Below are 13,013 nucleotides of genomic sequence, written 5' to 3'. Positions count from 1 at the left end.
AAATGTGATGCCCATGTAAAAAATAACTGCACAGTAACGTTCAGGCTGATATTTATCAAACAACTGGGCACCATAATCTAGCCAAGTTAACACATTAAATTAACCATTGTGGTTGGTAACTCCCCAGCTTTCTTCAGACTGGTCTATAGATTGATTGTAATTCCAATTAAAATCCAAGAAGGCCTTTAAAGAGCAATTTACAGGCTGATTCCAAAATTCATATGGATGTGTAAAGGAATTAAAATAGCCCAAACAATTTTTTTAAGTTTATTTATAATCTCTATACCCAACATGGGTCTCGGACTCATGACCCTGAGATCAAGCATCACATGCCCTTCTGACTGAGCCAGCCAGACAACTTCAAAACAACTTTTTTTCTCTTTTTGGTGGGGGAGGGGAGGAGAAAGAAGGAGAGAGAGAATCCTAAGCAGGCTCCATGCCCGGCACAGAGCCTGACATGGGGCTTGATCGCATGACCCTGAGATCATGACCTTAACCGACTGAGTCACTCAGGCACCCCCCCAAAAAAAACTTTTAAAAGAAGATCAAAGTTGGAGGATTCACACTATGTGATTTTAAGACTGATTAGGAAACCACAGTGGAAGGACGGACACATAGACCAACAGAAAGAATACAGTTCGGAAGTAGCTTTACACACATATGGTCAATTGATTTTCAGTAAAAGGTGCAAAGGCAGTGGAGTGGAGGAAGGATAGTCTCTTCAACAAATGCTGACACAACTGGCTATCCACATGCGAAAATCTAAACTTGGGTTTATACCTTGCAACATATTAAAAATTACACAAAATGGATCATAGATCTAAAGGTAAAACCTAAATTATTACACTTCTAGGCGAAAACAGGAAAACATCTTGGGCATCTTGGGTTAGGCGAAGAGTTCTTTGGATTTGATAAAAATTATGAACTTCTCTTTGAGAGACACCTCAGTGCATGAATACAAGCCACCGATGGTGAGAATATTTACAAAGTACGTATCTGAGGAAGGGCTTGTATTCAGTGTATGTAAAAAAAACTATCAACACTGAAAAGAAGAAACCAACCCATAAAAAATAGGTGAAAGATTTGAACAGGTGCTTCACCAAAGACACATGAAAGAAGCAGATGACAAATACGCACATGGAAACATGCTTAATATCCCTAGTCAGCGGGAAAATGCAGACTGAAACTACAATAAGAGACCACAATTTACCTACAAGAATGACTAAAACCTGAAAGACTGACCATACCAAGGATTGGCAAGGATGTAGAGGGCCTGGTGGTGGGAATGTAAAATGGCACAGTCATCTTTTTTTTTTTTTTTAAATCTTTATTTATTTGAGAGAGAGCGAGTGAGAGAGGGAGCATGAGAGGAGAGAGGGTCAGAGGGAGAAGCAGACTCCCCGCTGAGCAGGGAGCCCGATGGGGGACTGGATCCCAGGACTCCAGGATCATGACCTGAGCCAAAGGCAGTCGCTTAACCAACTGAGCCACCCAGGCGCCCAATGGCACAGTCATCTTAGAAAAAAATTAAATAGTCTCCCACCATGCGATCCAGCCCCTCCCCTCCTGGGTATTTACCCAAGAGAGGGGAAAGTGAACGTGTATAGGTTGCATTGTGTATGAATGTTCACAAACTTGGAAACAATCCAGATGTCTCTCAAGAGGAGAATGGATGGCAAATTGTGCTCAGTCCTTACAGTGGAATACTCTTGAGAATAAAAAGGAATTGAGCTATCAATACATAACTGCAACGTGAATAGATCTCAAAATAATTATGCCGAGTGAAAGAAGCCAGATAAAAAAAGAACACATACGATGAGGTTCCATTTGTATCCAAATCTAGGAAATGCAAAATAACGTGTAGTGACAGAAAGCAGCTCCATGCTGGTTGCTGGGGAAGGGGGTGGGCAGAGGGGACTAGGAAGGGACACGAGGAAAATTTAGGAGAGGAATCTGTTTGTTATTTTAATTGTGCTTCTACGCGTACGTCAAAATGTATCAGATGTGAATAGTGTTCTGTGCTGCATGTGGATTATACCTCAGTAAAGCTGTCTCAATGTAAAGCCCATAGAAGAATGGCCAACTGACTTCAGCTCTTTTCCTCATGGCCTACCACTACCCTCACAGTGACACCCTCCCCTCCAGCCAGACCAGCCAGTGTCTGCTGTCCCTCAGCTTCATAGAACTGGCTCTTAGGGGCCATCACATGCCCTTGGGAAAATTACATCAAATAGCACATTACAGACATGATGGAAGGTTCTGGAACCCCCCTGTCACTGGAAATGGATCTCTGTCCATTGGCTTACATCACAGCATGGGACACGACTCCTAGCTCTCCCTTTTTTGCTCCCGTCAGCATTCTGTATCTTCTGGAGGCCTGAGAAGGTTAAGCTTCTAGCCGTTGACCTCAGAGGTCAGATGTTGCAGGTTTCTTTTAACTGGCCATTGTGGCTTCACCTTCCTGACCTTTAGGGAGGGGCCGAGATGTAGGTAGGTGGCTATCACATAGAATCTCTCTGGCTTTGCTCTTCGGCTCCTTCATTCACAAAACCGAGGTGTGTGAAGGTCAGTGACTTTGTCTCAGACTTCAGATCAAGTTAGCTCAGATACCACGAAGGCTTGAGTTCCTAGCCCCTAGACCTAACCCAAGGGATGCCCCACGTTTTCTCCACCACCTCTGCCCTGTGACCCATGTCAGATGACCCCAGGGCTGCTTGGGGGAGAGAATCTGGCCCCAGCCGTGCCTTCTGGGGCCAGGCAGCTGGCCGGGCAGTGGCAGAGTGAGCCTCCGCACAGTCAGGGTCTGTGCTGCTTCTCCATCACGTCCACCCAGTTGCCCTAGTGACTGTGTGACCCTTCTCCCCCACCCTGCGCCGTCACCCGCCCTATAAATAGAGGCGAGGAGCAGCTGGGCTCTCTTGGCAGTCACCATGAGGACGCTGGTCCTGCTCTGCTGCTTCGTGGCGTCGCTCCTGCCCCTAGGACAAACAGGTATTATGACCCTCACCCCTGTCAGCCAGGCCAGACAGTGACCCTCATGTGCCCCGAGGTCTTATGTTTACTGTGGGGGGGCGACGGGGGAGGGAGGCTCAAGTGATAGATGGAGGATGAGGCCTCCTCTGTGGCTCCTGAAGTTGACGGCAAACCTTGACTCTGGGCCGGTCTCATCATTGTCTCCGTCCCCTTCTCCCTGGGGCCCAGGAGAAAACTGGGTTCAGAGACCCCAAGAGCAGTCAGGGGCTCACGGGGAGGCCAGAGGAAGTGGGAGCCGTGGACTGAGAGGTGCAGGCAGGTGTGAGGCCTGAGCCAAGGGCCGGGAGCCAAAGGGCAGGTCTGGCCAGTAGATGCTGGGGAAGGAGACCCCGAAAGTTAAGACTAGGGGACCCTCCTAGATGGACAAAAGAACCCAGTCCTGGTGCTCGAGGGGCCCTGGAAGTCTCAGTCATGTTGCCCTCCTACTTGGTGGAGATTGGGCAGGGGGCTGGCTTTGCATGATTGAGGACCAGGTACAGTGGACAGAATTGCGGCTGTCTGGGGAACGGTGGAATAGAGGAGGTGGTCAGTTTGGTACGGGATTGGAGATGTAGTTGGGGATTGGGCACAGAGTTCAGGAGAGGAGTGGGATACTCCAAAGTACCCCTGAGCCAGGCTGGGGGCTTCAGTGGAAGGGGGCGGAGGGCCTGTGTGCATGGATTTTCCTCTGGGATCTCGGCACTTTGTGTGGCAGAGGTGGAGGCTCAGGTTACAGCATGGGAGTTATTTATAGGGATGGAGGGGACACCAGAGGGTTTGCTACCTCTCTCTTCCTGAGACTCCTGGGGCTGGGTCCCCCTTGGGGATGCTTCAGGGGTGATCTGGGGTGCCCCCAGGAATCTGGGTCTCTTGCTTTGTTTTGCCATGTGTTGGCAGTCTTCAGATGCACAGGGGACCATGGGGTCCAGAGGCCCAGCCTCTCCAACCTTCGAGGTTCTGTTTGTTGAGGTCCCAGCCCCTGCCACTAGAGCAGGTGGTGGGCAGAAGCAGAAGGTGTTCCCTCGGGGGGTTAGGGATCAAGGTGGGGGGCTCCGGCCTTGCATGTACTGCTGGGTCCCGCCCTTGTCTGCCCTTGAGTTAATTTGGGCCTTGCAGGGCTGCCGTGGCTGGAGTGGTGAGGATGCCAAGCGGCTGTCAGGTGGCTAAGTATGGAAACAGCAGTGTAATTGGATCCTGAGCTCCCCTTCACAGCCCTTGCCCTGCTCTGCCCAGCCCCAGCTGCCACCTCGCCTCACTTCCACACAGCCGGCCCAGGGACTTTTAGCCTTTTAGGGACATCCTTCATCTTTCCTCCCAATGAGGGAACTGGACATCTGGAATGTTCCACGGGTCTCACTGGGGGATCTTGCTGTGGGGAAAGGAGGCAGGCAGGTAGGCACTTTGTGTGAAGATCCTCTCTGTGCACGCTCTTTCCTTCCTGGACTCTGCAGTGTGCCCCTGGCCTGGCTTCCAGGGAGGCCTTGCTCACCACGTGCAGGGTGCCCTCTCTCCACCCAGGGGTAGATTTTATCACTCTTCCAGCTGTAGGTTACCCTAAAAGACAGCTCTCTCTTGCACCCACTGGGAGGTTCCAACCATGAGGGTGGCTTCTCCCTGCCCCTATAATGACGGTCCTTCCTACTGGTTGATTTCCCCCTAGAATTGTGCCACTAAGTAAATGCCATCTTGCCCAAGGGCAGCAGCTTTGCTCCTGAACTTCCCACCCTACCCCTGGACGCTTGCCCCTCACTGCATTGCAGGCGGGCTTTCTCTCTAACCTACTTCCTGCTTCCTGGGGGTGAAGCTGCCCTTCCTTCTTTGGTCCCCATGTTGCTTCTATGGTCTCCTGGACCATGGCAGCCTCTTCTTGTTCCCAAGCAAGGGACCAAGGGCCTCTCCTGATGCTAGGAACAGCTGGAGCTGCCAGGGCCCAATCACCAGGCACCCCTCGAGTCTCCACCCCCCATCCATGGCCCCCAGGCATTTGTGACCACTGGGGTCCTCCTCTTTGTCTTGGGGACTTGGCCTGGTGACAGGCCTGCTCAAGGACAGGGTAAAGCAGCCTTGAGTTGCTTTACTGTGTCCCCTCATTTTCGAGGTAAGAGTGAAAGCCAGAGGCATGAGAGATGCACACAAGGTTAGGCAGTGAATTATGGACAGGCATGTGTAGCCCAGGGCCGTCGCCCCCCACCCCGGAGTTCCTGTCCTCCCCTCAGCCTCTCTCTCTCTGACAGCCACCTAACTCCCTCTGCCTTTGGAGAGGCTGCCTGTGGGGAGCTTTGCTCCGGATGCCTCTGATCCTTTGACTCCTCCGAGGGTGGGGTGGGGTGGGGAGTGGCCAGTGCTGAGGAAGCAATTGGGTTCAAGCCAGTCGTGTTTGTTAGGCTGGATTCAGGACATCTTTGCTTCCTGTTGCCTGCTTGATGCAGAGAGTGGGGCAGATGGGGATTCTGAGTCTGTTCCTCCTCCTCCAGCCCAGCCCAGCCCTGGTTTGCAGACTTGCAGCCTGCTCTGGCCTCCACCCTGCCATCCCAATGGGGAGAAGTTGGTGCACGCTGGGGCTGACCTGCCCCTCCATGAGAGATGAGGGTCTGTCCGGAACCCCTCTGTGGCCCCTCCTCCCCCACCCCAGGCTGGTTATATCCAGAAAGATTCTGTATTCATGTTCCCTCAACAGGACAGCCCTCCTGCCTGACCAACCATGGGGAGGGCTACTGAGAGAAGGTCATAACCTCAGAGGCCTTGGGGAGAAAGCAGAAGCCTTGGCAGCCCCCCTGCAAACTGTATCTCCAGTGATTTCCCTGACTCCTGGCTCAGTGCAGCTGGAGGAGACCGTAGGGAGCATCTTGTCTGCCATTTCCCACGACGAGTCTACAAAGCACACACTGGGATTTGCCAGTGGATGTGCACACCTTGCTTGGTGGTCTGTGGAACCAGAGTTTGGGAAATGCTGGTTTTGTCCCACATCTGGGTGTGACAGTGAAAGTCACACAGCTAGTTCAAGGCAGGGCCAGAGCTGGAATTCAGGTCTCCTTGCTCCCGCAGAAGGAGGTCAGATGAGGCCAGCTGCATTCCCCCTGGCCATTTGGTGCTCATTTAGGTGTGGTGGGCTGAGAAGGAGCCTAATCACTATGGACACAGGAGGAAGATGGCTCTTTCTCTTTGGTAGGGTCTCAGGGCCAAGGGCAGGGTCTGGGTGCTGTACCTTCTGGCCTGGAATGAGGGTGCGGTGGAACGGTGGACAGATGTGGGGTCTGCTGCTGTGGGATGCTGGGTTAAGCTCTCTCCTGGACAGCTTCCCTGCTCCAAATCCAAATCCAGACCCACTCCCTGCACAACCCCTCACATTTATATATTGCTTGAGTGCAAAGCCTTTCATTCAAATACCTTACCACATCTCACCATGTATTAATCATTCCAGATTTATGGCGTGCCTCCTATTGTTTAGGCGTGGTACTGGAGGGATCCAGACAGGCATTGTGTCCTTGGCATGCTTACCTCCAGTTTGGGAGATAGGGCATCTCCCATCTTGTACCTGCACGCACACAAGCAGGACACACGTGAGCGTCATGAGGGAGGTCCAGGTGGAGTGAGGTGGGGTGGAAGCGCCTGGGGAGATTATTTTTAACTGAGTGGATCAGGAAATGTTTTACAGATGAGGGGATATTTGAGATGGGCCTTGAAGAAAGTAGCATTCAGACACGGAACGATGGAAGGAGGAGAATTCTACACAAGGGACAGGATGAGCGAACTCATGCCATCAGGAAAAGTTAGGGCTCTGGTGAGAACTGAGCAGGGAGAAGGGCAGGCAGAGTGAAGTGGGGATTGTGGGGAAGCTACTTGGAAGGCTGGTTTGGGCCAACCGTGAAGGGCCTCGCGTACTTGGCTGCCAAGATGGCTTTGTGCTGTTGGGCGGTGGGCAACCACTGAGGGCTTGGGAAGCATCCCTCCAGCAGGTGTTTGTGAGGAGGGGGAGGATGAGGGAGGCTGATTGGAGGACCTGTCAGAAATGCAGCTTAGAAGGTGTGAACTCCATGAGAGAGAGGGGGGCAGAGAGGAGGGACAGACCCAGCAGATAGCTGGGGTGGAGTCTCCTGGTCTCTGGCCAAAGGAAGCCCTCACGGGTCTAGTGTAGGTCGCTGGAGGCCTGATCTTGACTCCAAGAAAGAAAAAAAAAGACCAGGAACATAAAAGAACAGATTTTAAAAGTTCAGTTTGGGCTGTTATGAATCTGGGGTGCTAGGGGGACATCTGGATGGAGATAGTGGATATTGGAGGATTGAAAGGTCTGGAGATCCAGAGATGAGATCCAGTTGGGTGAAGATGAGGCTGTGAGGTCATGAAGGAAGCTGTTGCAGAGAAAGAAGAGATTCAGGGATGGTCGGTGGGCAGCACCAGATTCAAGCAATGGGAAGAGGAAGATGAGTGGATTTCAGGAAGAGGGAAAGGGACCCTGGAAGAGGCCGTGACCTGGAGGGCAAGGGAAGGGTGCATTCTGGAAGGGTGGTCGATGGGATGGAATGCCGCAGAGATGCCGAAGAAGATGAGGTGTCGGCTTTGATATCCCTGAGGTCGCTGGCAGAGCACGAAGGCCTTATGTGCATCTAGGGAGGGCGCAGAGGTGACAAATTTGGACAGTGGGCTCAGGAGGGATAGAGGACATGAAGGAGTACATGGGTAGGGGGTTTGCAGAGGTAGCAATTTTCCTTTTCAACACTAGAAAGACTAAGTGTGTTTATGGGCCGATGGTGAGGGTCCTAGGAGAGAGAAGGACTGACGGACACAAGGTGGAGAGGAAGTGACCAAGGTGTCAGACGTGTGGGGAGGGTGGGGCAGGTCTTAGGGGACACATGCCATGGCATCGTGGAGACCTCAGAGGGACACTGCACCTTCGAGGTAAACTCAGGAGCCGCAGTGCCAGTGAGGGAGCTCAAGTAGTGGAGAGGGTTCTCTGGCTTCCCTGGGATTGCTCTGGAGGGCCTGGAGGGCCACGGGGTGGGGTGGGGGAAAGCAACCAGACTATGAGGTGGAAGAGAAGGCCATTTGCCCCAAGTTGCCTGGTATGGAACAGCAGGACCAAGACCAGAGCCTGGTCTCTGGTGCTGGAGGAAAACCAGGCAGAGCCCAGAGACCAAGTCAGTGAACCGGCCTTTTTGTTCAGTGAATGTTGGCCCCTGGTAGGCTGGCCCCCTCCAGCCAGGGCTAAGTCCGACCCCAAGCTCCACCATCTAAGGTGTCCATTCAGCAACTGTTCCTGGGCCTGCGATGGGAAAAGCTCTGTGTTTGGACTCCGTCGAGTTCAGTGACTTAGTGGGAGCTGGCTCAGAGGTTCGCAGTGAGTTCCCCGGATGACAGCCTGGGTTCTCATTCTTGTGCAACAGAGACAGGTCCAGGCTCAGGTTCCCTCTGGGGTGTTTTCCTGGCCGGGAGGACTTTGCCACGCCCATCAGTAGGGCTCACTTTGGGATCAGGGAAGTCCTGTCCCCTTTGGTTTCAGCCACATCCCTCTCCAGCCCTGAAGGTGGTTTCGTTCAGAGTCAAGGTCCCAGGCAGGGACCTGTCCATGCTTGTCACTTCCTCATCCTTCCTCACAGAGGGCTCCCAAGCAGCCTTTCCGGAGTGGCCTGGTCTCAGAGTGGGGGGTTTGGGCAGCAGAACCTATTACTGCGTTTGAGAGTGCGGAGCTTTCAGGAGGTCAGCTGTTCATACCCCAGCCAGGCCTTGCAAGAGCCTCCTCTCTGGGGCCCTCAAGCTCTTCCCCAGCTGTGTGGAGAAGAGGCTGCCCCATGCTGCCCAGGGGGCAGGCGTGCCCAGTGGCCCAATTCTGAAGACCAGGAGACCATGGTGCCTTTGGACAGCTCCTGCCTGGTGCCATCCTAGGAGCCTGTCTTCCCTGGAACCATGTCATCAGAGCCACACAAAAACATAGTGCTGCTCCTTCTGCTCCAAATCCTGGGGCCCAGAAGGATTTCGGGTGGAATGTTGGCCTTGCTGAGGCAGGCCCCCCAGCTTCATAGCAAGGGTGTTATGCAGTGAGAAAAGGCTTTTTTCCTTCCATGCTAGGTGGACCCTCCCCCTGGGGGTCTTTGTCTTTTACAACCTTGACAGCACTGACCCTCTGGTTCTCTGTCAACTCCGAATGCTACAGGGCACAGAGTGGGTGTGGGCTGCGTGGTGAGCCCTGGGGAGAAGAAGGTCCCAGTGCAGAGTCCTGGAAGAAGGGGAGACGGGGCCCGCCCTGGGGAGCCCACCCTGGGTTGGGAACAGAATGAATTCATGATTAAGGGTGAGGGGCAGTATGTGGTCAGCAAGTGATGTAAGAATGCAACTGGCTTATGACCCAGCAATCACACTACTGGGTATTCACCCAGAGAATACAAATATGAGAAGTCAGAGGGATACATGCTCCCTGATGTTTACGGCAGCATTATCTGCAGTAGCCAAGGTATGGAAGCCGCCCAAGTGTCCATCGGTAGGTGAATTCATAAAGTATTATATATATATACACACACAATGGAATATTTTTCATCCATAAAAAGGAATGGAATCTTGCCATTTGCAACGACATGGATGGAGCTAGAGGGTATTATGCTAGGAGAAATAAGTCAGCCAGAGAAAAACAAATACCATATGATTTCATTCATATGTGGAATTTAAGAAACAAAACAAATGAGCAAAGGGAAAAATAAGAGAAAGACAAAGGAAGACACAGACTCTTAACTCTACAGAATAAACTGGTGGTACTGGGGGGGAGAAGTGTGTGTGTGGGGGGAGGTGGGGTGAAGCAGGTGATGGGGATGAAGGAATGCACCTGTCGCGATGAGCACCGGGTGATGTGTGGAAGTGTAGGATCACTGTATTGTGTGCTGGAAACTAATAGAACACCATGTGAACAACGTGTGATTGAAAACAAAAACTTAAACAAAAAAGATGTGGGGCACGCAGCAGCAACTGAGAGGAGGAACACACTAGAGAGAGGTGGGAAAGGTGGACCAATAGGGACCCCATCTGAAAAGTCAACTTTCCAGCCCCGAGGCCCTGGCTAGCCACACTGCTCAGACAGGAATGGGCCGTGTCTCTGCCCCCAGGAGCTGACTTCTATTTGGGGCGATGACACCCAGGGAGAGAAAATGTAACTACCCCCTGCTCCCCCGGCAGCTCTGGTTGGAGTTCAGAGGAGGGCTGGAAGGTCGGCCTCACAGAGGGGCAGGGTTTCAGCTGGACTGGGAGAAAGGGGACAGTCACTGGACCGTCACCTCCAAGAGGACAGGGGCTGTGCATTTATTTAACTTGCTTGGCTCTGCATCAGCGCCTAGCATGGTGCTTGGTTCGTGTGGTTCGTAGAAAGCACTAAACAGTGTCAGATGAATGAGACAATTTGTGCAGGCAGAGGAGGAAGGTGATCAGAACCAGGAGTGGGGACACTCGGAGCATTGTGCTGGCAAGGGTGGGAGGAGCCCAGCTCTGGCGTGGCTGTGGGGCTCCTGTTGGGGGGATCAGATACCCTGGTGGGCAGAGGGTCTGGAATGCTAAGCCAGGTGGCTCTCTCTGGGCCCTCAGCATACCCTAGCCCCTCCCCTTCTCCCTCTCAGATATTTTTGGATCCTTCTAGAGCAGCGACTGCATTCTGAGCTCAAACAGGTGCAGGCAAAGTCTGGCCTGGAGTTCTGGGCCCGTAGGAAGTGGGTTGTATTGGGAGCTCAGCCCAGAACCAGGCCAGGGGAGAGCCCTTGGGTTTGGGAGCCCCCTCCCTGCTCCCTCCCCCAAACAGCTCACTGCCAGAACTGGGCCCCTGGTCCTCTTCCAAGTGGCCATTCGGTTAGGACCTTGGCCAGCCCAGTTGTCCCCATAGAATTTTCCCTAGATGGCAATAGGTACAGACTTGACAAAGCCATTGCCTTGGAAACTGTGCCTCTGAGGGCACCTGGTCCCATAGCTGCCTGCCCTGTGCATCTGTGCCCACCAGAGGGGCTTCTCTTGTTTTGTCCCTGCATTTCCTCCTACCCTTTATGTCAGCTGGTAGAAGGCCACTTATTTCTCTAGCTTATCCCAGGAGGTCAAGACACCAGGAAGGGGTCTGGAAAGATTGGAGAAGGGTCATAGCCCTTGCCATGGGTCTGGGTACGGGCCGTGACAAGGATAGAAGCCCAGGGGCAAATCCACCTTTCTCCTGACTTTTCCTGCCTCAGTTTCCTTCCTGAATTGGTAGTTAGGCCAGCAGCCTCTTCATCTGGAGCCCTGTCACCCGAGGCCGCCCACCTGGGTTGCAGGATAGACAGCCTGTGGGGGCGGGGGGTGGAGCCCCGCAAACCCACAGGAACCGAGTGCAGAGCAAGCACCGGCTTTGTCACAAATTCACCACCAAGCCCCTTCCCATTTTGCACCTGTTTTTTTGCCCATAAAGCGGGATAATAATACTTGCCCTATTTACAGCATGGGGTTGTTATGTGACTAAATTTTAAACATGGCTATGAGATGCTTAACATGTTTTTGATATCACATACTTTTTAAGGTTGGAAGGACTATGGCAGTAATTATAGGCTGTCGCTGCTATTCCATTGGCTTGACATCTGCCACGGGTTTCCTCAAATATCATGAAACATGAACAATCAAGGGAATCCATCCATATCTCTGCCCCTTCTCAGGGCTGTTAATATCCTTCAGATTCTCTGTCCTCAAAGAGCTTACGAATCAGGAGGGGAGAGAGTCCCCGCTCCTGACAGGCGTAGGGAACCATATAAGGCAGATGTAATCAGGGGCTAAAAATAAGTAGCCTGAGTGTGCAGAGAAGGGGAGCAGGTGGGACATGGCCCGGGGCCACGGGGCTGGTGGGAGCACCAGCAGCTTAGTGGGAGAGGGGTCGGGAAGATCTTGTGGGGCCAGGCTTCAGTGCTGTCCCTATGTTATTTTCCTGGGGCCGCCGTAACAAACAACCACAAACTGGGTGGCTTCAAACAACAGAAATTTAACCTCTCATAGTTCTGGAGGCCGGAAGTTAAACACGGAGGTGTTGGCAGGACCCTGCCCCCTTTGAAGGCTCCATAGGAGGATCCTTCCTGCCTCCTCCAGCTTCTGGTAGATTCAGGCAGTCCTTGGCGTTCTTTGCCTTGTAGATGCATCTCTCCAGGCTCTGCCTCTGTGTCCTCATGGTCTCTTCTCTATGTCTCCGTGTGTCCTCTCCTCTTCTTGTAAGGACACCAGTCACTGGACTTAGGGTCCATCCTAATGCAGTATGGCCTCATCTTAATTACATCTGCACAGACCCTATTTCCAAATAATGTCCCCTTCCAAGGTTCCTGCTGGATGTGAATTGGGGGGAAGGGGCACTCTTCAACCTCTCTGGCTCCTTAGCCTCGGACTCGACAGTTGAGCGGTTGCTGGCTCTGAACATGTAGTTCCCGTCTGTCTCCTGGCTGGTGGTCCTCTGCTGGGCACAAATGGCACCTGTTTCCCTGGTCCTCTCTGTGGCCTCAAGGCCCACACAATTGCCCCAGCAGCTTGGAGCTCTGCTGACACACCCAGCCCAAGCGTGTTGAATGGGTGGATGGACAACTGGCCGGGGGCAGGAAGTTCCAGGAGGCCGTCCAGCCTAGCGCTGGTGCTGGGGAGGCTGGTGGGGGCAGTTCTCCAGCTCCCCGTTGGGTGTGCTCAGATACAGAGCCAGTTGGAGTAGGCCTGGTCTGGGGACCAGGGGCTCTGGTTCTTGGCTGGTTACGTGATGGAGAGAGCCGCAGGCCAAGAAGCCAGCGACTCAGGCCTGGCAGAGTTAGGCCCAGCTCTCCTGTGTGAGTACCTGTGCCCAGCCCCTCAGAGTCCCCGGTCCCAGCTGCAGCGGGAGAGTGAGCAGGACACGGAGGTGCCTCCCCATCCTCTGAGGGCCTAGCCCCTTGGAAAGAGAACTTCTGGATGTGTCCACTGCTGGTGTCATGTCATCCCGGCATGTCTGCCTTTCTGCTTCCTTCTCTCCAGCGCAGGAGCACTCAGCTAAAAGGGCGGGTATC

Source organism: Eumetopias jubatus, unplaced genomic scaffold (genome assembly GCF_037043125.1).
Source record: "Eumetopias jubatus isolate StellerSeaLion01/CBP00866 unplaced genomic scaffold, mEumJub1_p1.0 scaffold_12, whole genome shotgun sequence".
Taxonomy (NCBI): Eukaryota; Metazoa; Chordata; class Mammalia; order Carnivora; family Otariidae; genus Eumetopias; species Eumetopias jubatus.
Note: the sequence above shows the minus strand (reverse complement) of the source record.